This window comes from Solanum lycopersicum, chromosome 9, assembly GCF_036512215.1.
Source record: "Solanum lycopersicum chromosome 9, SLM_r2.1".
Taxonomy (NCBI): Eukaryota; Viridiplantae; Streptophyta; class Magnoliopsida; order Solanales; family Solanaceae; genus Solanum; species Solanum lycopersicum.
In genome coordinates this window covers 9,204,727-9,227,950 of record NC_090808.1, presented here as the reverse complement: position 1 = coordinate 9,227,950, position 23,224 = coordinate 9,204,727, and the positions used below count along the sequence as shown (strand labels likewise).

The 23,224-nt window shown below is 35.9% G+C and overlaps 1 long non-coding RNA gene across 1 annotated transcript; it reads right to left on the bottom strand.

The window, feature by feature from the left end:
- Positions 1-15,050: 15,050 nt before the first annotated feature.
- Positions 15,051-17,411, bottom strand: LOC104649032 (uncharacterized). Its single transcript, XR_743006.4, has 2 exons — positions 16,945-17,411; positions 15,051-15,315 (listed from the first exon to the last, which is right to left on the bottom strand). It is a non-coding gene; the product is annotated as an uncharacterized lncRNA (long non-coding RNA).
- Positions 17,412-23,224: the final 5,813 nt, after the last annotated feature.

The following is a 23,224-nucleotide window of genomic DNA, read 5'->3' as shown; positions in this document are numbered from 1 at the left end:
AATACATAACTCTAATGTTGTTGAATCTTTGATTTATTTTTATCATGTTCAATATAAACGTACGTGATACATAAACTTTGTATTATTTATCACTGATAAACCGTGGTTTCACGGTATTATTAATACTTTTTCCTTAAGTTTAGTGTGTCCAAAAGCCTTTTTGTGCTAATTTTTATATAAGTTTCTCTTTGTTTTGCAGGAAATCTGTCTAAAGCTGAATGCGGAGATTTTGAACGAAGAATTGCAGAAGAGACCACCTACGGAGCTTATGACGGTCCGTCGTGCTTGTGATGGTCCGCGGGTGGCAGCGTAGTGCAGCTGCTGAAGGAAGATGGGGAAGTCTGACCAAGTGTGGGATTACGAAGCTTGTGACGGTCCGTCGTGGCTATGACGGTCCGTTCTGCAGGTTCGTCGTGAAGTTCAGAGAAGTGATCCCAGTACCCAGATTCCAAGAGTTAAAGTGTTTTCGAACGAGACCCTCGACGGACCGTTGTGCCTATGACAGTCCGTCATACTTGCCGTTGAGGGGAATGAAGATAGCAGCAGAAGAAATTGCACAAGTATCGGACGACGGAGTCCATGACGGTCCTTCGTGACCACGACGGTCCGTCGCGAGGTCCGTCGACCCAGTCACGTTTTTACAGATTTCCAGCAATTAGAATCCATGTTTAATTAGGTTTTTTTTTATAAATAGTTCGAAAAACCTCGTTTTTGAGGTTAGACTCTATGAGATTAGACATCAGATTTTTAGACTTTGTGTATTAGTGTTGGATTTTGAGATTCTTGCAAGTGATTTTTGGATATTAATCAAGCAAACTTTGGATTTTATTCTTTCTCATTGAAGTAAGTACATGAATTCGTATTTAATATATTTGAATATTGTGTTTATGACTATGAGTAACTAAAATCCATAACTAGGGTTGTGGGACCATAGGCAAATAATGAGATAAACCCAAACTAAAATAACAATTCTAGATTAGTGTCTTGCATGTATTAATAATTCTTTCGCTTAAAAGTCTTTTTAACGGATGGCCAACGTTAGAACTCGCCTTAATGCTACTTGCCGGACCAAGGAGGTAGATAATAGGAAAAGAATTATTAACATAGATTTAGTGTATACTATCTAATAGGCTAGTATTGATTGGTACGCGGTAATAACTTAGTCAAATATCGAATACGATGCTTAATATGAGGTAAGGATAAGGGTTAGGATAGCAACACACGTAGCCGGACCAAGGTACGGAGTGAGATTTTCTAGATGCCGGACCAAGGATTTAGAAATACATAACTTATCACTTTGCATGCAAGATACTAGGAAAGAATTGTTATAGTTGAAATTATCAAGTTATGAACCTGTGGGGAACACGTAAACCCTAGTTACTTTGATTAATTGATTAAAACCCAACATTCAAAAGCTGTTAAGTGTCTCTGTCAAGTTCGTTATTTATTTTCACTCAATTAGAAATAGAAACCCCCCCTTTATTGTTTTTACTTTCCAAGGAAGTCATTGACCAAACAATAGTAATAACAGGTTGAAGTTAAGTCTAGACTATTTTCCTCGTGGGAACGATCCCAACCTCACTAGTTGGGTTATTTACTTGACATGACCGCTTTACTTCTTATTTGAGAAGTAAGTTTGAGCGTATCAAATTTTGGCGCCGCTGCCGGGGATTTTAGCTTTTAGATTAACTTGAACCTATTACTATAGTTTAGTTGATATTTTCTTGATTTTACTTTGTTTTATTGTTTTTGATTTCTTTTAAGAACTATCCTCCTTGTATGCCAAATGCACGTAGAGGAAGAGAACCCTTGTTTCCCTACGATCACGAGCTAGAGCATACACTGCGCAATATGAATCGAAACTTGGGAATAAATGATGAGGATTCGAACAATAACATCCCAGCTCTGGTTGATGTTCATGGTCAGATGTTACCCGATGCTCCGGGTGAACATCAACAGAGGGGACAAAATCCCGTTCCACGGCCCGAAGCATACTACAGAGGGTATGATAATATAGCAGACTCAGATGGGCCACTTGTCTTGCCCCCTCTACCCACAGGCCACACTTTTATGGTAACTAGTAGCCTGATGCAAATGCTCACTGCCAGAGGTTTGTTTTCAGGGCTACCTTCTGAGGATCCACATGCCCATATAGCTAAGGTAAGGGCAGTATGTAAAAGTTGTGTGGGGAGGCCTGATTTGGATCTAGATGTAATAGGACTCAGAGTGTTTCCTCTCTCACTGATGGGAGAGGCTGCTACATGATTCACTGAGCTCCCACACAATTCAATCTGCACTTGGAACCAATTAAGAAATGTCTTCTTAGCACGCTACTATCCGGTGTCCAAGAAACTAAACCACAAAGACAGAGTGAACAACTTTGTGGCACTACCAGGAGAGTCAGTTAGTAGTTCTTGGGATAGATTCACCTCATTCTTGAGAAGTGTTCCAAATCACCGTATAGATGATGAGTCACTGAAGGAGTACTTCTATCGGGGACAAGATGATAACAACAAAGCGGTGTTGGACACTATAGCAGGTGGATCTTGTGGAGAATGCCCTTATGCTGAGATTGCTGAAAAATTAGAGAAAATCTCCCGAAATAACAAAGCTTGGAGTACTAGGAAGTCTGATACAGGGAGAAACACCTTCGCAGTGCAGTCCACTCACAACCCATCCACGGTTGAGATTCGGGAAGAAATGGCTCAGATGAGAACTGAGCTTGGTTTGGTACTAAAACATGTCACAGGGGGTGCAGAAAAGATAAATGCAGTCAACAACTTGGCTAAACCACCACATCCTAATGATGAGTGTTATTATGTGGAGGACACTTATGCAGTAAATGAGTAGACGGGGGGTTTCCAACAAGCGCCCAAGGCTCAAATCATGATGATTGGCGCCAAGGTCAAGGGAACCAAGGTCGGAACTATGGTAACTACAACCATGAGGGTCATTATGTCCGAGATGGAAACTACAACCGTGACAACAACTTTAACAGGGGTAACTATGCTAATAGAAACGACAGGAATGGGCCCTATGTCCCTCCTCAAAATCGTAAAGTTACTCCTAGGGATGGTGGAGATAGTATGGCGCGAGTTGAGGATATGTTGCACAAAAAGATGAGGAGGTTCGACACTAGTGATGTACACATTAAAGAGTTGAGGTGTGACTTAGCTAGTATTGGGAAAAAAGTGGATACACATGCAATTTCGATTAAACGGATCGAATTGCAAGTGGCCCAACTATCTGCGACAGTGAACACACGGCAACCGGGCACTCTTCCTAGCAACACTGTCAAAAATCCAAAGAATGATGCACACTGTATGGAAATCACTACTCGGGGTGGTAGGCAAACCATTGACCCACCTATGCCATCTACTGAGGAAAATGTGAGAAAGGATAATGATAATGTGGTGAAGGATAGTGGTGAAGCAGAGGGAAGTAATGGAAAAGATGTAGAAGTACCTATCAAGGTAATTCCAATGCCTAGGCCACCACCACCTTTCCCTTAGAGATTAGTGAAAAAGACCGAGGATGGTAAATACCGGCGCTTCATAACAATGTTGAAGCAGCTCCCTATCAATGTCCCTTTGGTAGAAGCTCTAGAACAAATGCCCGATTATGCAAAATTTATGAAAGATCTGGTCACCAAGAAAACATCGGTCACTTTTGAGGATGATGATAGACTGCAGCATTGTAGTGCTATTGCTACAAGATCCCTTGTACAAAAGAAAGAAGATCCTGGTGCATTCACTATTTCTTTTACAGTTGGGTCATTACATTTTGCGAAAGCATTATGTGATCTGGGGGCAAGCATAAATCTCATGCCCCTCTCAATCTACAAGAAGTTGGGTTTGGGGGATCCAAAACCCACTGCGATGCGGCTACTGATGGCTGATCGGACAGTGAAACGGCCTATAGGGATACTCCATGATGTGCTAGTAAAAGTGGAGTTATTCATCTTTCCGGCTGATTTTGTTATTCTTGATTGTGAGGTCGATTTTGAAGTGCCTATTATTCTTGGGAGGCCATTCCTTGCTACAGGTAGAGCATTAGTTGATATGGAGAAGGGACAGATGACATTTCGGCTGAATAATGAGGAAGCGACCTTCAACATTTGTAGGACCATGAGGCAGAGTGGTAAGCTCTAATCGGTATTTGTCGTATCCTACAAAGAAAAGATGAAGAAGGAGACTGAACTGAAAAATGCAAAACAAGAGTTTATGGTAGGGGATTTGGTGCTTGTAGACAGTTCTGGGGTGCCTTGTCTTCCGGGCAAGCTCAAGTCTAAATGGATTGGCCCCTACTTGATTACCCAAGTATTCCCTCATGGAGCAGTTGAGTTAAAAGCCAAGGAGGGAGTGCGGTTTAAGAGGAATAGAGATAGAATAAAACTCTATTTTGGGCATAAAGCATCGGGGAATAAAGTGATAGAGGCATACCATCTTGATGAAGTATGAGTAACCAAGGGTCCCCAGTCGCGCCGCGACATTAAATCAGGCGCTTGTTGGGAGGCAACCCAATACTTATAGTCTTTTTAGTAATGGTAGCATTTTTCTACTGATGGGTTTTAAATTTGCAGGCATATCACCAGGAAATTCTGCAGAAAATTACTCTGCAGCAGTCACTGATGGACACATCGACGGACCGTCGCACCTGCGACGGACCGTCATATGCATCCGTCGTACCAGGTACATTTTTTCTGTTATTTTGAAACTAGGGCACACGTGACGGAACAAACGACGGGTCGTCACAACTGCGACGGTCCGTCGTTGGGGAACCATCGCGTGATTAATGAGGTATACCCGACCCGACCCGACCCGGTGGAACCCTTTTTCAAAATCAGAATATTTAAACCCCCAACCCCTCATTTCACTCTCATTACTTCATTATTCCTCTCATCTCCCCTCTCTTTTCAACTTCCACACTCTCTCAACCACCAATCATTGCCCTCTCACAATTATCCAAAGCTCTAAAGTGTTATCTACTAGTGGAAACTGCTGCTGCGAGTGTCTACCTTGCCACCGAGTACGTGTGAATTTGTTTTTCTCCATTTCTAAGGTATGTGTCTCTAAATTTATACTCATTTATCTTGCCTTGTTGTTTACTAGTTAGTATTATGCTTAGTTCCTCATCGTATGTTGTTTACTTTAGACTATTCTCTCTAACCTAGTTCACAAATGTTCGAAATTGCCATGTTTACCACCCTAGACATCAGTGCTTTTGCTTTGCTAGTTTCCTAGGTAGTTGGGTTAGTCACATGTAAGTCCACAACACTACAAGGTTGAAGTGAGTTCATCGGGGATTCTTAGGGTACCCTTAGTTCTGTCACTGTTATTCAGAACGAGACCCCGATGATAGACCGTCGTACCTACGACGGACCGTCATAGGGTCCGTCATGCTAGACAGAGACCCTGTTTCTAAGGGTCTCTCATTTTTTTCCCAAGTGTTCCCCAATGGACACATGTGACGAACTGTCGTCTTCACAACGGTCCGTCCTGCACAACCGTTCTGGTTGTCAGAGACCCTGTTTCTAAGGGTCTCTCATTTTTTTCCAAGTGTCCTTCAACAGACACATGTGACGGACCGTCGTAGGTACGAAGGTCCGTCTTACATGACCGTCATAACGGTCAGAGACCCCTCTCCTAAGGGTCTCCATTTTTTCTCAATTGTCCTACGATGGACCGTCGTACCTGTGATGGTCCGTCCTGCACATACCGTCATGCTAGTCAGAGACTCTCCTTCAGGGTTCTCTATATATACATAGTCTAAGTAAAACACGACAGACCTCACGACGGTCCGTCATAGTCAGGACGAGCCGTCACCTGCACCGTCGTGTGTCACTGCTTCTACAGCAATGACATACTATTTTTAATGTTTTATTTCGTATGGTTTCACTTGTCTTGTTTGCCACTACTCGTACTAATATTGATCCTTTACAGGTACTATCTACTATGGCACCCAAGCAAGACCGAAGCTACATACGCGGGCGATCAAAGTCTGTCGCCCCGTCTGCACGCATGATCATCGGCTCTGATGATGAGCTGGACCCTGAGTATGTGCCCCCAGGCACTTCCACACCTTCCCGTGCTGCACGTGCTCCCAGAGCCACACCCAAAAAGGTGGCGTCCGGTGTAGTCACTGCCTCCCATTCTGATAAGGAGCGCACACTGACCGGCACAACCTCTGGGTCAGCCACAAATGAGGAGGAGCGTTTGGCTCCTTGGGAGTATCCTGGTCCGAGGAAGCCTCTGACTCTGCTGAGGTTCTTGCCCCCGCCACTGCTGCAGCGTCGGCCTCGTCTGATGAGGCTGACAGTTCAGACTCTACATCCATCTCACCAGCTCAGGTCCCCACTCCAGCCACTGACCAGCCCACCCGGTGGTGTGTCGATGGGCAGTTTCAAGTCTACTCCGATGCCAAGTTCCTGACTGATAAAGGAGTGATGACTCGAATACTCACCTTGGAGCGGCGGGTACTTACAGGGAGTCTCCCAACGATGCCAGAGATCCACAACCTCTTCACCAGCCATCGCTTAGAATGGACAGCACGTTCGTTGGGACGATACAGCGAGGAAATGGTCTGAGAGTTCTACGCATCCTACGTAGCGACTCTCCGATCACAGATCGATAGGAGGGCTGCCCCCGCTAAACAGGCCCCACTGAAGCAGGTTCGAGTCCGTGGTGTGCAGGTTGACATTTCCCTGCTAGCCATCCGCCGGTTTCTATACGGCGAGAGTGCAGATGCTACTCGGAACCCCATCACTGCCGAGTTTGGCTACCGCTGACAGATAGTAAAGGATGGACAGTTCTTGCGCGAGCCAGCACTGAGAGAGACCACCAAGAGGTGGATGGCCCTGCACCTGTCAGTAGATGGAGAGGGTGCCGATTGGGTGACTGAGCCGAAGGGGGCCATCAAGAAGGCCAACCTCACATTCACAGCAAAGTTCCTATGGCCGCTTGTCCATCACTGCCTTTCCTCCACAGCTGCTAATAACATAGTTACCTGGGATCGAGCAGTGTTGATGGCGGCGATGATAGCTGGATTCGAGGTGGACTTCACATGGCTTCTCCAGGCAGTCATGCACGAGAGGGCATTCAAGGTCACTACTACCTACCCTTTCCCGTGCATGATCTTTGCCCTTTGCAGGTCCGCGGGTGTGCCCATATGGCACTTAGATCATCTTAAGACCCCACAGGGCACTATAGACGTCGGCCTCATCAGAGACGAGGCCAATGAGATGGCTCCACATAGAGGGCCCTGTCCAGAGCTGCCCCTACTTGCTGATGATCTTGCTGATACGGTAGCCCAGGCCTGCACAACTACACAGGCGTCCACTGACACTACCTCGGTCGAGTCTATCCCGGGTAGTAGCACAGCCCCGAGCTTCTGTCGCACAGCCCCTCTACCGACACTGGTCCCGCTTGCAAGGGTCCAAAAACTAGAGGCATAAATGGACACTCTTCTGCATCATATCCAGTCGTGGATGCAGAGGTCGATTACCGAGTTCGAAGAGCATCTAGAGAGGAAAATTATGCAGTTTACAGAGCGGAAGATCGCTGAGGTTAACCAGCGTCTAGACGCCTTTGAGTTGAGAGTGCTAGCCCGACCAGCCCCTCCGGTGGATGTGTCGACTCTTCAGGCTGCAGTCGACAGTCTTCGTGCAAACATCGACACGATCTTAGAGGCTAGGGTGCCGGAGCCTGAGGCCCCTTCTGTCGAGCCTGCTGAGGACACCGTGTTGGCAGCCCTTTTTGCTACTTCAGAAGTTCCACCACCTCCCCCTCGAGAGAGTGCCAAGAGGCGTAGGGGTCGAGCAGAGGATGAGTCGCGAGAAAGGAAGAAGGAGCACCGAAAGATGGAGGCTGCGCGGAGAGCCTCCCTTGCTGAGGAGGAGGCGAACCGCATGAGAGCATCTGAGTTAGCGGCTGGGGCGTCTAGCTCTCGCACTGTGGAGATAGCAGGAGGCACTACTGATGGTGCGGTTGTTGCTGAAGACACCACTGAGGGTGTCCAGATTGTAGAGGACGTGGGTTCCGGGGAACCGGACCCACCATCTTGCTGATCAATGGCGCTTTGCGCCATAGATTTGCTTCACCTACCACTCTTGTGTTTATATTTTTATGCATTGGGGACAATTGCATGCCTTTTTGTTGGGGGTGGGATAAATGGATAGTAAGTGTTAGGGTAAAGTCTGAGTAGCCCAATTCACTATCCTCTTTTGGGGTTTTCTTGCCTGTGTTCTTTTTCCCCAAAAGACTGATTACTTTTTCTGTTGAACCGGCATGTTTATATCTTTTGTACATAGTTTAAGTCTGAAGCATGATGGCTAAAATGATATCCTGATAAACTGGAAAATAATGCATAACTAGGCATAGTAACTGATAATTGTGTGGCTGTAAGCATGAAACAGAGTTACACCATTACATTACCCTAAGTCTTAAATTCGAACTAGGTGTCTGATAATCTGGTATAGTGATAAGATGTCAAGTGAGTGTGAGGAAATTTGAATAGTCCACTATTGGTACTGAGCTAGAACTTGCCCGGTTAGTCCTGCTAAAAGTAAGTTGTAATAGACAATTAGGAAAGGATCATAGGCCCTTATTCAATATAGCCCATTTCTAGCCTAAAGAAAATAAACCAAATAAAATTTATCCTTCTTTGATCCAAATAATCTGAGCTTAAAATTTGACCTTTCTTTTTCACCCCAACTGATCTTTTCTGGGAACAATGTGTTGGCTTTGGTCCCTCCTTGGACATGTGCACCTCAGCTTATGCCAAAAGCATAAGTTGAGGGTGGGTAATGCATAAACAACCTTCGTTATGGCCCTGACCCGACTTTGGGTATTGTGTACCTTGACTCATGTCTCTACTATGAGGAATGCTCTGGAAAGTGGGGTTGAAAGAACGAAGAGAGAGAAAGAACAAAAGTAAAGTGACTCAAGAATTATATGAAAAGAAAAGTCAAGAAAAAGAAAAATACAAAAGAAATACAAGCAAGAAAAGAAGAGAGTCACTTACACAAATGAAGAAAGAAGAGAAAATAACAAGGTGAAAGAATATGAGAAACTGGGCAAGATGAAATGAGAGACAGTGGAAGGTTTAGCCGATATGTCAAGGAGGGCAAAAAGTCACTAAAGTATACTAAAATATACCTTACCTGACCCCGAGCCTATGTTACTAGCTAAAAAAGTCCTATCGTAATCCTAAGGGTTGTATAGCGAACTTAAGGCAGTGAAAATAAGAGCAAGCTTATGGAAAAAGGTATGAATAAGTGTGACTTTGTTCTGAGAGTGAGTGTTGAAAAGTAATCCTTATACTTAAACTGAAATCATTGTGTGAAAAAGGAGGATTTTGTTTTAAAGTGAGGACACTAGTTACAATACCAGAATTGTTAGCACCTCGGTGAGAAATTGAAAAGGATTTTGTTTTAAAGTGAGGACACTAGTTACAATACCAGAATTGTTAGCACCTCGGTGAGAAATTGAAAAGGATAGGTGTTAGTGTGTGGTGAGTCTGTGTCATGTTCTGATCCCACAAAATTCAAGCCTGACAGTGATAGCATGCATAGATGTGATGAGATTAATCGGAATTGATAGCCAAATGATTGCAAAGGATAAAACATTGATACTAATGTACAAAGATTGTGTAGTGAGTCATAGTGCGTCGCTTGAAGACAAACAACGAATTTAAGTTGAGGGTGTTGATATACCGTGGTATCACGGTATTATTAATACTTTTTCCTTATGTTTAGTGTGTCCAAAAGCCTTTTTGTGCTAATTTTTATATAAGTTTCTCTTTGTTTTGCAGGAAATCTGTCTAAAGCTAAATGCGGAGATTTTGAGCGAAGAATTGCAGAAGATACCACCTACGGAGCTTATGACGGTCCGTCATGCTTGTGATGGTCCGTGGGTGGCAGCGTAGTGCAGCTGCTGAAGGAAGATGGGGAAGACTGACCAAGTGTGGGATTACGAAGCTTGTGACGGTCCGTCGTGGCTATGATAGTCCGTCCTGCAGGTTCGTCGTGAAGTTCAGAGAAGTGATCCCAGTACCCAGATTCCAAGAGTTGAAGTGTTTTGGAACGAGACCCTCGACGGACCGTTGTGCCTATGACGGTCCGTCATACTTTCCGTTGAGGGGAATAAAGATAGCAGAGAAGAAATTGCACAAGTATGGGCGACGGAGTCCATGACGGTCCGTCGTGACTACGACGGTCCATCGCGAGGTCCGTCGACCCAGCCGCGTTTTGGCAGATATCCAGCAATTAGAATCCATGTTTAATTAGGTTTTTGTTTTTTTATAAATAGTTCGAAAAACCTCGTTTTTGAGGTTAGACTCTATGAGATTAGACATCAGATTTTTAGACTTTGTGTATTAGTGTTGGATTTTGAGATTCTTGCAAGTGATTTTTGGATATTAATCAAGCAAACTTTGGATTTTATTCTCTCTCATTGAAGTAAGTACATGAATTCGTATTTAATATATTTGAATATTGTGTTTATGGCTATGAGTAACTAAACTCCATAACTAGGGTTGTGGGAACCATAGGCAAATAATGAGATAAACCCAAACTAAAATAACAATTCTAGATTAGTGTCTTGCATGTATTAATAATTCTTTCGCTTAAAAGTCTTTTTAACGGATGGCCAACGTTAGAACTCGCCTTAATGCTACTTGCCGGACCAAGGAGGTAGATAATAGGAAAAGAATTATTAACATAGATTTAGTGTATACTATCTAATAGGCTAGTATTGATTGGTACACAGTAATAACTTAGTCAAATATCGAATAAGATCCTTAATATGAGGTAAGGATAAGGGTTAGGATAGCAACACACGTAGCCGGACCAAGGTACGGAGTGAGATTTTCTAGATGCCTGACCAAGGATTTAGAAATACATAACTTATCACTTTGCATGCAAGATACTAGGAAAGAATTGTTATAGTTGAAATTATCAAGTTATGAACCTGTGGGAACACGTAAACCCTAGTTACTTTGATTAATTGATTAAAACCCAACATTCAAAAGCTGTTAAGTGTCTCTGTCAAGTTCGTTATTTATTTTCACTCAATTAGAAATAGAAACCCCCCTTTATTGTTTTTACTTTCCAAGGAAGTCATTGACCAAACAATAGTAATAACAGGTTGAAGTTAAGTCTAGACTATTTTCCTCGTGGGAATGATCCGAACCTCACTAGTTGGGTTATTTGCTTGACACGACCGCTTTACTTCTTATTTGAGAAGTAAGTTTGAGCATATCAATCACACATCAAAAAATATGTTATTTGAAACAATTTTATATATATATATATATATATATATATATATATATATATATATATATATATATATATATATATATATATATATTTATTTATTTATTTATTTATTTATTTATTTGAGAAGTAAGTTTGAGCATATCAATCACACATCAAAAAATATGTTATTTGAAACAATTATATATATATATGTATATATATATTTTAAATAAAATATAGTATTTCTCAAACAAAATAAGATACATAGATAATAATATATTATGAACTATTTTTTTAGGCATGAGATGTAAATTCAAATTCATACTAAATATATCCGATACATCACAATTACCAAACATTAATGTATCAATCTCAATAAATACAATTGATACATAATCGTTAATTAATATTCTGTAGCTAAATCACTGTGTATCAAATTAATTGATAGGTGCATGATACATAATATATACCAAGTTCAACATTTTTACAAACTTTTACATATATCACTATATCTACCAATTGATCACTGTTGTTTTATGTATCCTACACAAAAATATTATCTAGAATAATTATATGCATCATGTTTTTTTTAAAAATAAAATAAATATTTCTCAATCAAAATAAGATATATAAATAGTAATATATCATGCACTAATTTTTTAGACTTGATACATCAATTTGAATTTATACTAAATATATATGATACATACAATAACCACACATGCATGTATTCATCAAAATTGTATAGCTCTTCAACCTTTTTATATGTTGTTTCAATGTATAGTGGATACACATGAATAATTTCATAGCACCAACATGGACGGTCCAGGGCTATAACCTGAAGAAAATTTGCAAAAAGAAGATATCATATCTTTTTAACCAAACCAATTGTTCAACAGTAGGTTGAATCAAGTGAGGAGCCCGGATACTATAGCACGAGAAACAATTAACAATGGACAAAAATTAGTTGATTCATCAATTGTTAAATGTAATTGTCCAAATTTGTAGATACACATACTAATAAAATTAGCTATTGTTTTCGATTTTTTTCAGTCTATTACGATTTGGGTGAGAATTGAAAGAAGAAATTTGAATTGTTTAAAACTAGACGGATTTGGAATATAATTAAGAAAAGAAAATTTAAATTCTGAAGTGAATCTGGATTTGGAAGAGAATTGAGAAAAGAAAATTTGAATTTAGATTTGATTTAATCTTTTAAGATTTGTGACAGATAGAAATTAACTAAATTAGCGTGATTTGAGGAATTCATATCAATTTTATATTCTTTTTTCTTTACAAGTGTAACTGATTTTGTTTTAATGTATCAGATTTAAAGTATCTGACTTCTTTGCTATTTATCCGGATAACAATAATTTTGAGAAATTTTTATATAAATTGAAAAAAATATAAAAATAAAATGTAATTTAGATCCTTACATTATGAGATTTATGTAAGTTATACATTAATTTATTGAATGTCATAAATTAGAACACCACTTAACCTACACTTCACTCAACTATAGTACCTAAAAATGTGTTTTACGGTCCTTAATGGCCAAGGGTGCAATAACACAAGGTTAAACCTATAACTTATTTTTAAAAAATATTTTTTTAATAGCTTGATAGAAAAATGATTTAAGAGAAAAAATAATTTGTGTTTAGCTAATTCATTTAAAAAGAGTTTTTGATAAGTAAATTGTGTTTTACTAGTTTTTTTTTTTGGCATACTACAAAAACATGACCCTTAACTTGGCGTTAGTTGGCAACTATGACCCTTAACTTTAGATGTGCACAAGTAGACACTTAAACTTGTATAAAATTGAACAAATTGACACATTCATCCTACATGACACCCTACATGGAAATTTTGTGTCCTATGTGATGTCCTACATGTATTATGACATGTAGCATACATGTCTCTACTTGTTCAATTTTATACAAATTTAAGAGCATACTTGTGTACATCCAAAGTTAAGGATCATAATTGCAAACTGACGCTAAGTTAAGAATTATATTTATATATTATGTCCTTTTTTTTAAAATGCAACTAATTGTCAATTACGAAAAAAGGACAAGTATACCTATACTTTTAATATTAAAATTATTGTACAGAAAGAAACTATTTTAAATATATATTATAAAAATTTAATTTTATTTAATTAAAATAAACATATTAAAAATTTCTATCAACATCATTCCTTTTCTGAGAGTTTTGGCATCTTTAATTTGTTTTTTGTTTTTTTTTCTAAGTATGCAAAATAATATGTAAAATATAAAATAATAACATATAACGTAAAATGAAAAAATTATTACATAAAAATCAAAAATAAAATTCTTAAATGAACATAACCAAAGAAATTTCCATTTTTTTTTTTTGAAAAGGAAGGAATACAGAAAAGAAGTCATTCCTTTCTGCTGGTTCTTGAAAGCTATAAGCCTCCGCTTCAAACTTATAGATATGTCAATTTATTAATAAGGAATGTATTGATAAATATGTATACATAGAAGGGGTATTTTAATCTTGAAAAAATAACTAGATGCTTCAGCTTTTTTAAGAAGCAGAGATTTTTAGCTTCTTCCCAACAACAAAAACCTTGCTTACACTTTCATTGAGTAGCAGATTTACTGATTTTTCAAACGCTTAAGTTTTTCTTTGTTAAAAAATATTTTTTTTCAAAATAAGTACTTTTGACATCCAACAATAATGCCAAAAAGGCTCCGTGGATAGAAGGGTATGACCATAGTTAATTACAAAAAGAAACCTAACAATGTGTACATGTGTAAACTATAGATTTTCTTATAGGGTTTATTGGATTAGAAATAAAGAGTATATGGAACCATTTTTTGAACAAATTCTATGTCAAATTGGTACAAGAAGAACCAGTGAAATGGATAATTGGTGATGGAACTTATGACTTGTTAATACAGGGATGTCAATCTTCTGTTGTGTTTATTTATCCTCTTTCATTTGATTTTTGTTTTTGCTTGATTTATCTTATTGTTCTAGCCTTCTATGTGGAATGTTGATGTTGGTATATATTATCACTCATGTGGTTAACTGTAGCATTTTCTTTAATCGCTTGTAAATTTCTTTCATTTTATTTGATATAATAAAGTTCTTATTTAGTAAATGATTTTTGTGTATGAAGTCATTTAGCTCACACACAGAAGATTAAAATTGTTAGTTACAAATTATATGTTCATAATTAAAGATGAGTTGGAAAAACATCTTGATAATTATAGCTCAGAATTAAATATAATTCGATCTTAATCATGAAAAAGGTAAAATTCTAATGCATTTAGTATGTATTGAATGAATCAAATAGAGATATAAGTTTAGGTTCTGAATTTTAAGAAACAATATCTCTAGCCCATTTGTGTTCTTCTAATCTTAATCTATATAATATTTATGATCCGTATAGTTTGTTTTTATTATTTTAATTTATTAAGATGTGAGATTCCATGATAACTCAAATTCCTAATGGACTAGATAATGATAATTACATTTGTGAAATAATAATTAGTTGATTGAATCATATTTTGATCATGAGAAAGAAGACACCCCTTTATGGTTGCTTATAAATTTTCACGTGAAAATTTTGCAGGTGGATTTTATATCTGTCATGTGAAATAAGTTAAGTTTAGTAATAAAGGATTAAATGTCACGCCTCGAGCCTACACCCTTGACGTGACCGACACTCGCAGACCATTGTTGGTCCTCAAGCGAACCCTTGACCTGACTTACTTAACTCAGCGGAAGACTAAACTCAACTTAAACAAGAAATAAGACAAGGTTAAAGGAAAGTATTTTATGATATCTGGCCATGACGGCAATCGAGTTTCAACAAGCAACAATAAACTCTGAACTGAAATACTAGTGTCTATGAAGCCTTTAAACTGACTGAAGAAGGATGTTGGGACAGTCCCACGACATCATAAAACTAAACTACTAAAAACAAAAGAAATGGATGTCCTCTGAAATGCAAGGAGGCTCACCACTGACTCTGCAGCTCAATCTGGATCAACGAAACGCCGCCTACTGATCCCAATTACCTGCGTCTGCACCATAAAAGGATGAAGGCCAACTATTATCAGTACATTGAATGTACGAGTATGCGAGTTGGAAAGCTAAACAAAACTTAAGCTTAAAGAGAGTAAGAATGAATATTTACCTTGGCTCTGCTCAGTTCATGATGTACTAACTCTTATTCGATATACTCAGTTAAAATAAATGCAATATAAAGAAGTACTGACTAAAAACATGCTTGAACCTCTGAGTATATGTATATATACAAGTACACAATAATGTCTGAGACGTATATAAAATACAATACTGTTGTGTATAAAATACAATAACTGATGTATATAAAAATACATTTACCTTTGAGAAATTCTCTAATCGACAATCATTACTTAAAAGCTGCAGTGATGATACAACGGTCTACCGCACGCTGTCAGCGCATCCTATACCCGGCCAAAAGGTATAAGACTTGAATTGCCTAATTGATCCACTAGTAACTATGAAAAGGAGTCATCTAAAAAGTATGACCCTTTTCTACCCATGATGGTTACATGGTTTATAGGGGCTGTGACTATGAGTTATCTGAACTATCCCCATGTCGGTGTTCAATACTACTCCCAAAAATAAACTAACTCTTATGATTAAAAACATATTGATTCTGTGGTTTGAAATTAGTGCTCAAAACTTAGCTTATAAAAAGCTCTCTTGGAAATCATAGTTTCCTCTTCCTTCTATTAAAAATAGCCATAGGCTCTGTGGAAGTCTAGCTTCCATTCATTCTCAAAATTTTGAAATTTTTTTTGTTTAAACTCTTAAGGACTACTTAGTTCTCTTACAAATCTTGAGAAGTGAACTCAACTTGATACTCTTTACTTACTTGAAACTTAACTCTTAGGGAATACTTAGTTCCCTTATAGCTTTTGAGAAATGAGCTCAACTTTTTACTCTTTCTTGACTTGAACTTTAAGTCTCTAAAACAAAGTGAAGAATGTTTGTGAAAGACTTTAGAAAACTTGATAACTTTACTTTGACTTGTTTCTTAACTTCTAGACTTGGATCTTAACTTCCTTAACTTTGATCTTAACTTTTCTTGAATTGGATTATGGATTTAAGGATCATGATCTCATGTTTATGAATGATTTCATGGTGTTTAGATGTACTCTAAAGTGTTGGAATCAACTAGGAATGAAGGGTACATCACTGAGGAACAATACGAAAAAATAGGGAAAGAACAGGGTCTCCAAGGGGTCCTGGCGCTCTGAGAGGCGCGGAGCGCCTATCTGAAGGATAGAGGCTGTCCTCAGGCTCCATAGCCTAATGGACAGACTCTGTTCGGAGGGGCTTTGGATGTGCGACGCCCTAGCATCTATCCAACGGGTTTTTCGGCTTTCTTCTTCATTTTTTCATCTCTAAACCTTCTCAAACTCTCATGGATTCTACCCCAACTCTTAGGATCCCTAAATAACTCATTACCCAATAGTTTAGACATAAAAACAGTCCGAAAACATGGATTTAAAACTAACAGAGACCAAATCAATTCAACCAACAAGAACTGCAAACTTTTCATCAAGAAATTCAAGATTTTTATTCAATTTAACTCTAAATTGCTGCAATGAATCAAATTGGAGGGCAGGTGAAAGAACCCAATACCGAATGATCTCACATACCTTGTTAGGGATCAACCCAGACGAAATCCACGAACGAATTCTTGGCGTTCTTGCATCTTCTTCTCCCTTCTCCTCTTTTTCTCTTTTCTCTCCAAGTCATAGCTTATTTTCTAAATGTGAAAACTAATTGGGATCAACTTAGACCCCAACTTATTACCCCTAAAACAAAAATATAATAAATTTAGAAGAAAAAAAAAACACCCTTAACAAATCCGAATTTGGAACTTTTCCTGCTCAACAACCCAACTTCCGAAAGTCATATCTTTCTCATACAACCTCAGAATTTGCAAACTTGACGTCGTTGAAAAGATCTTCCGACGATGTTTCCATGCATATAAATAACTCATACAAACTTTTCCTGAGCTTGGAGTTATGACCGTTGAAAATGAACAAAACTCACATTTGAAATCCAGATTTCCTTCCTTATTTCCAAATTTGATTCTTCTTGTTTTTCTTATCTTAAACTTAGTTTATTCTATAATACAAGATGTTATATTAAATTAGTTAATGAATTGAATTTCAAAAATTTTAATTAAATTAATTAGTATCGGTAATGCTAATATGTGGAATTAGATAAGATGTAACGGCAGGTTTCATAATTAAATCCAGAAATGCAATTACAGATTTTTAGGGAGGTATTCTATAATTTATTAGGATAAGGTTAATTTGTTCTTTTGCAAATTAATATCATAATTAGAATCCCCTTTTAATTAATATGTGGTCCCTGCTATACCTAACTAATTAATCATTGTTTGAAAAGGGATTTTTTGTAGAAGAGGTAAAGAATCACTTTTACCGATTTTCTAATTAGAAATTCATTTCGAACTTCAAATGAAAAAAATAAAATAAAATGTCTTTCACTAAAAGGTAAAAATTGTTATAAAATATTATATTGTGGATGTTCACTATATCAAAAAGTTATCTCAATCATTATGTGCATTACTTTCCTCCACTATGAAGATATATAATCATAGAACTTTATAGCCATTGTTCTTGTAACCTTTCACTTTCATATTTTATGACTAACATTTTGTATGTCTCTATGTTACACTATAAATAGAGGCACAAGGATTCATCTTATAGACACTTCAAGACTTGGAAGAATAAGAAAAACTCTCATCTCTTGTCTTCCTATTTCTATTGCTTTCATCTTCTATATTTCTTGTCTTATTTTGCTCTAGTTATATAACACGTTACCATCACAATTGTTCTACTATTGAAGGATTGAAGCAAAGAAAATATAAAGAAGGTAAAAATATGTGGTGTTTATTTTTCTCTTGGAAACAAGGTAAAAATACTATATAATTTACTTTATATTTTACTTTTGATTATGCATCATTAATTTTCTTACCATCTCAAAATCATACGAGTCCAACAAGTTGCTTTTACTTTTAACAAACTTTTAATTTGATCACTAATATATGTAAAAAGTAAAAATTAGTTTTGTAAGTTAGTAATTTGTAAAGAAATCGTTGTTTATGATCTTGTTTTATTGATTTATGTGACACACACACACACACATTCACACACATGCACATGCACACGCGCGCACACACTCACATTATTGATTGCATTATTACTATTAGTTACTTTTGCACATCTTTATTTTTCTTTATCTAAACATTTACTTGTTGAGTTATTAATATATTATGTATACTAACAAAGCTTATTTTATGGTTAATTAAAATGGTTAGTTAATTATGATAATCATCATAACAATAATGCTTACTATTAAAATGTTTTAATTTATTTTACTTGGGACTTTATTCTAATTAATTAGTTCTATTCATTTTTTTCAATTTTAAGTCAAATTCAAAATATGTTTATGGTATTCAATATTTACTTTTTGATAATGCATTTGATTTATTAAGACATTGACTGAGGGTATAAGACGGTGCATTCAAGTTTCACCGCATCAAGTGGGTAAGATACCGAGACAAAGTCTCGGTGCACCATAATAATAAGAAGTTGAGTTCAAGTCCCATTGATTTGTGACCAAAGGCGTCTTAGGTTCTAGTCCTAATACACTATAGTAATGATATGATAATGATTAAAGCAAAATAATATATTTTTAACTAAAATTCATGAAATCTGCCCACCTGATCTGCTCCATTCATTTATGTGAATGTGGTAATAGGGTATGATATGTCTGAAAATGTCAAGTGGTTGAATGTATCAATATGAGTTTGGCAAAATGTTACTGGTCATCATTGCATTAATTAAAGGAAAAATTAGTAAATTAGTCAAAATAAATAACATATTTAATGAAAATATCCATACTTTATAAATATTAGCAATAATGTCAAAATGTCATTATTTTAAAAAATTTATGTGTCCCAGTTTTCTTCCTATTTTATCTCTCTTTTTCAATTAATTCTATATATCTTTTTTTTAGAAAAAAAAAATCATTCTCTTTCATATTTATCTTTTCAAATTGTTAATTCTCTCTTCCATTTAATTTTTTTTCTCTCTCGTGGTTATCTTTTCTGATTTTCCTCCAACATTCAAGTTACAAATATTTTTTTGCCATATATTTTGCTTGTTTTTTTAATCCAAAATTGAATCAACAAGAATCCCTTTGATTAAGTATCTCTAATCTTTATCCTATTTTCAGATTTCTTTTCTAATTTTATTTTTGTTTAAATCTTAAAAAAATATTGTTTGTATTTTTCAATTTCCGTTATGATTTACTCTCCAATGGCTGAATCCAAGAGGCTTACTAGAGGTATTCATCTTAATCAACCAATTTCTGGTGACTTTTCATCCTTTAATTTATTTATTATTTAACAAATAGTGTATAATGTATGATCCGTTGCTAAAATGAGGGAAGAAAGAGGGTAAGAACATTTGCAAGACTCATTGGTGTGCAAAACCTTCCTCAAATTCAGAACGCAAATGTAGAATCTTTGTCTACTCGTGAGGATCTTGAAAAAGACGACGAAGATCGGATAATTGTCGAACAATTTTCTATTAGTTTGTTTTGTATTTATAGTTCTTTTTTAGAATTTGGTATGCTTTCTTTAATTTGTATTCAAATCACTATGTATACTATCAATATTTATATTTTTTAAAAATTTCATGTTGCATGGTTTAAGAATCTTGTATTTGTCCCTAATTTGTATTCATCCAAATGTATGTCAACTAGTTATGTATTTTATTTATAAGAAGAACAACTTTCTATTAGTTTATTTGTATTCGAATGAATACGACTTAGAAAAGGAAACAAGATTTTGAAAAGAAAAATAAATACATAGTGAAAATATATACGAATACAAATGTATTTCTTAAATAGCTACATTTTATTTGACATACATATTGGAATGAATACAAACTAACAAAGGTATGTCAACTGAATTTGATATTTTTTTCTAATTTGTATTTATTCTAAAGGTATGTCAACTAGTTATGTGTTTTATTTAAGAATGAGTACACCAAATATTCAATTATTTCTTTTCAATCTTATATTTCATTCACTTTTTCATCATACTAATTTTTTGTATTTTATATATTATTATACAAAATTCTAAATAAAAACTAGAATAAATAGAAATACAAAAAAAATACATATTGAAATGAATACATACAAGATTTTTGAAGAATTAAATAACTATATAAGGAAAAAATATATGAAAATAAAAATATATTTCTTAAATGACTATATAGATAAAGTCGGCATACCTATTGAAATGAGTACAAACTAATAAAAAACTATATAAATATAAATAGAATATATTGTGGAATGAATATAATTTTAAAAAGGTAAAATTCTGGAGAGAAAAAAATAAAATTTATATTTAATTTGAAAATGTAACTGATGAAAACATTAAGGATGCTTGCCTTTTTTTGAAATATTCCCCCCTTAATTTTCTCCTTTTTGTTATTAAATAATTATATTCTTTAAATAAAAATAAATAATAAAATATACATAACAAACTAAAATGACATTTTTACTAAATATTGAAATTATTGCTAATGAGTCCTCTTAAATGCTAAAATATTGACATTTTAAAAAATTTTCCTTAATTAAAAAGAAGAACATTATATTTTTTAGGATGACCCTTTAAATGTGAAGGTAATTTTATCCACGATAGTGGTATGAAAAGAAATTGGGAATATTTTTGTTGATGCAACCCAAATTTGAAAAGTTTTGTAAATCTCCCATCAATATAAATAAATATAAAGTGGTAGTACATTTGGTACATTTGACCTTTTAAAGTGATGTTGAGGCGGGTCAAATAAATTTGATAATGTCAAAGTAGGACTAATAAAAAAATTGTGGAGCATGTACAAATGATTATGGTTATTTCTTGAAGAAAATATGACTTGTGTTCATATGGATAAGAACATTATATATATATATATATATATATATATATATATATATATTGACATGAATGGTCATTTTGATCATATACTTTGAGTACGACACAATATTGTGATATGTTTTATCATAAACTATTGGAGGACAAGAGAAATAAATAATTTTTTTCTATAAAGATTGTGGTCATGACCAAAATAAATATTTGTAACGATCTGATTCTGGCGCAATGGAAAAGCCAATAAAAAAAAGAATTGGGGCTAGAAAACTCTTTCTTAGTAACTTGAAATTACCCAACCTAGTCCAAATTTGAAAGAAATCAACTTCATTAAGGTGTAGAAAAATCTAGTAATGAATAAGAGATCTAATTGTTAATTTAATTACATTAGTGTATGAATAAGACGATAAGCAACCCGTAACTCTTTATGAAATCAAATTTGGGCGATTAGAACTCCTGAAAATGATCTTTTCGTGAAGGAGTGCATTCTGCCTCAGTCGGGGCCGCTGTAGCAGGTCAGACGCGACTTATAATCGCTTATAAACCCTTAAACGATCATATTTGTTTTTTTTTTTACTTTTAGGTCTAAGGAGGCGACCCAGACGAGTTCTTGACAGTTTTTCACCATTCTTGAGGCTAAAGACAAGGTATTAACACTCTGAATCTGATTTTCAATACGTAAAACCTATTTTCTTGGGTTATTACCAATGAGGGGAGGGTTTTGATCTAAGAATTATGGTGGAAAAATCCATAATTAGGATATTATGATCTTGGATTGGTCTAGGGTTATTGGGTTTGTTATAATCTGATCAATTAGACCTTTGATTATTGATCCTTTGGGTATATTAATAGTTATAGATCTAGAACAAGTTGAAAGAATGTGTAAAAGGAAGATTCACGTGTCTTAGGGGATTCAAGCTTGTATTCGTGGTAGGTGATGATTGTAATTTCATGTTGTTGTGATATATGTTTGTTATTTCTTCATTATAATGCATGTATATATGGGAATGTTGCATTATTGATCACACACTATGTAAATTAGTATGAACGAATTAAGCCATGAATCACCTCTTGTTGTATGATTGATGATGTACTTGTGTATGTGATTGTGGTGTGTTTATGAGATCGGATTGCCACATTCTGACAAGCTAACATGGATCAAATTACCACGTTTCAGCATAAATATTGGATTGGGTATCCAAGTTCCGGCACAACTATGGAGTCAAATTGGCACATTACAACAAGCTAACTGGAATCGGATACCATATCGGTGCACTAACAGTTTGAGTTTGAGTTCCATGAGAGGACCATTGCATTGATTATGTATATGCAGAATATTTATTCAATCCGCATAAAGCTCAACGCAAATGGACTATTTCTTTGTATATGGGGGCACAACAGAATCTTGACATTCAATGAATCAAATCATGTAGAAATAATATTGATCTTAAAAAAAAGTCAAGAGTGTGTTTGGTTGGAATCATGATCTGTCACACAATATTTAAGAAGTAGTGGTATAAGATTATAATGCATCGTCTCTAAGATATCAAGTCATGTTTTTATCAGGATGAAAAAATTACGCATTGTACTCTTTTCCTTAACAACGGTTTTATTCCAATTGGGTCTTCCCGATAAGTTTTTTAATAAGGGAGCATTCAAAGAGTATTAAAAGATATGTGCACTTTTTTTTCTTCAATAGGATTTTTTTTCACAGGATTTTTTCCTAGTAGATTTTAACGAGGAATATTATCTATGAATATCTAAAAAGGAGTGTGATAAAATATTATATCGTGGATGTCCACTACACCAAGAAGTTACTCTCATCCATTATATCCATTACTTTCTTCCATTATGAAGATAACCTCCATAACCTCCAACTTTATAATTATTATTCTTATAACCTTTCACTTCCATAACCTCCTCTATTATATTCATGTTTATGTCATGTTTTATGGTAACCTTTT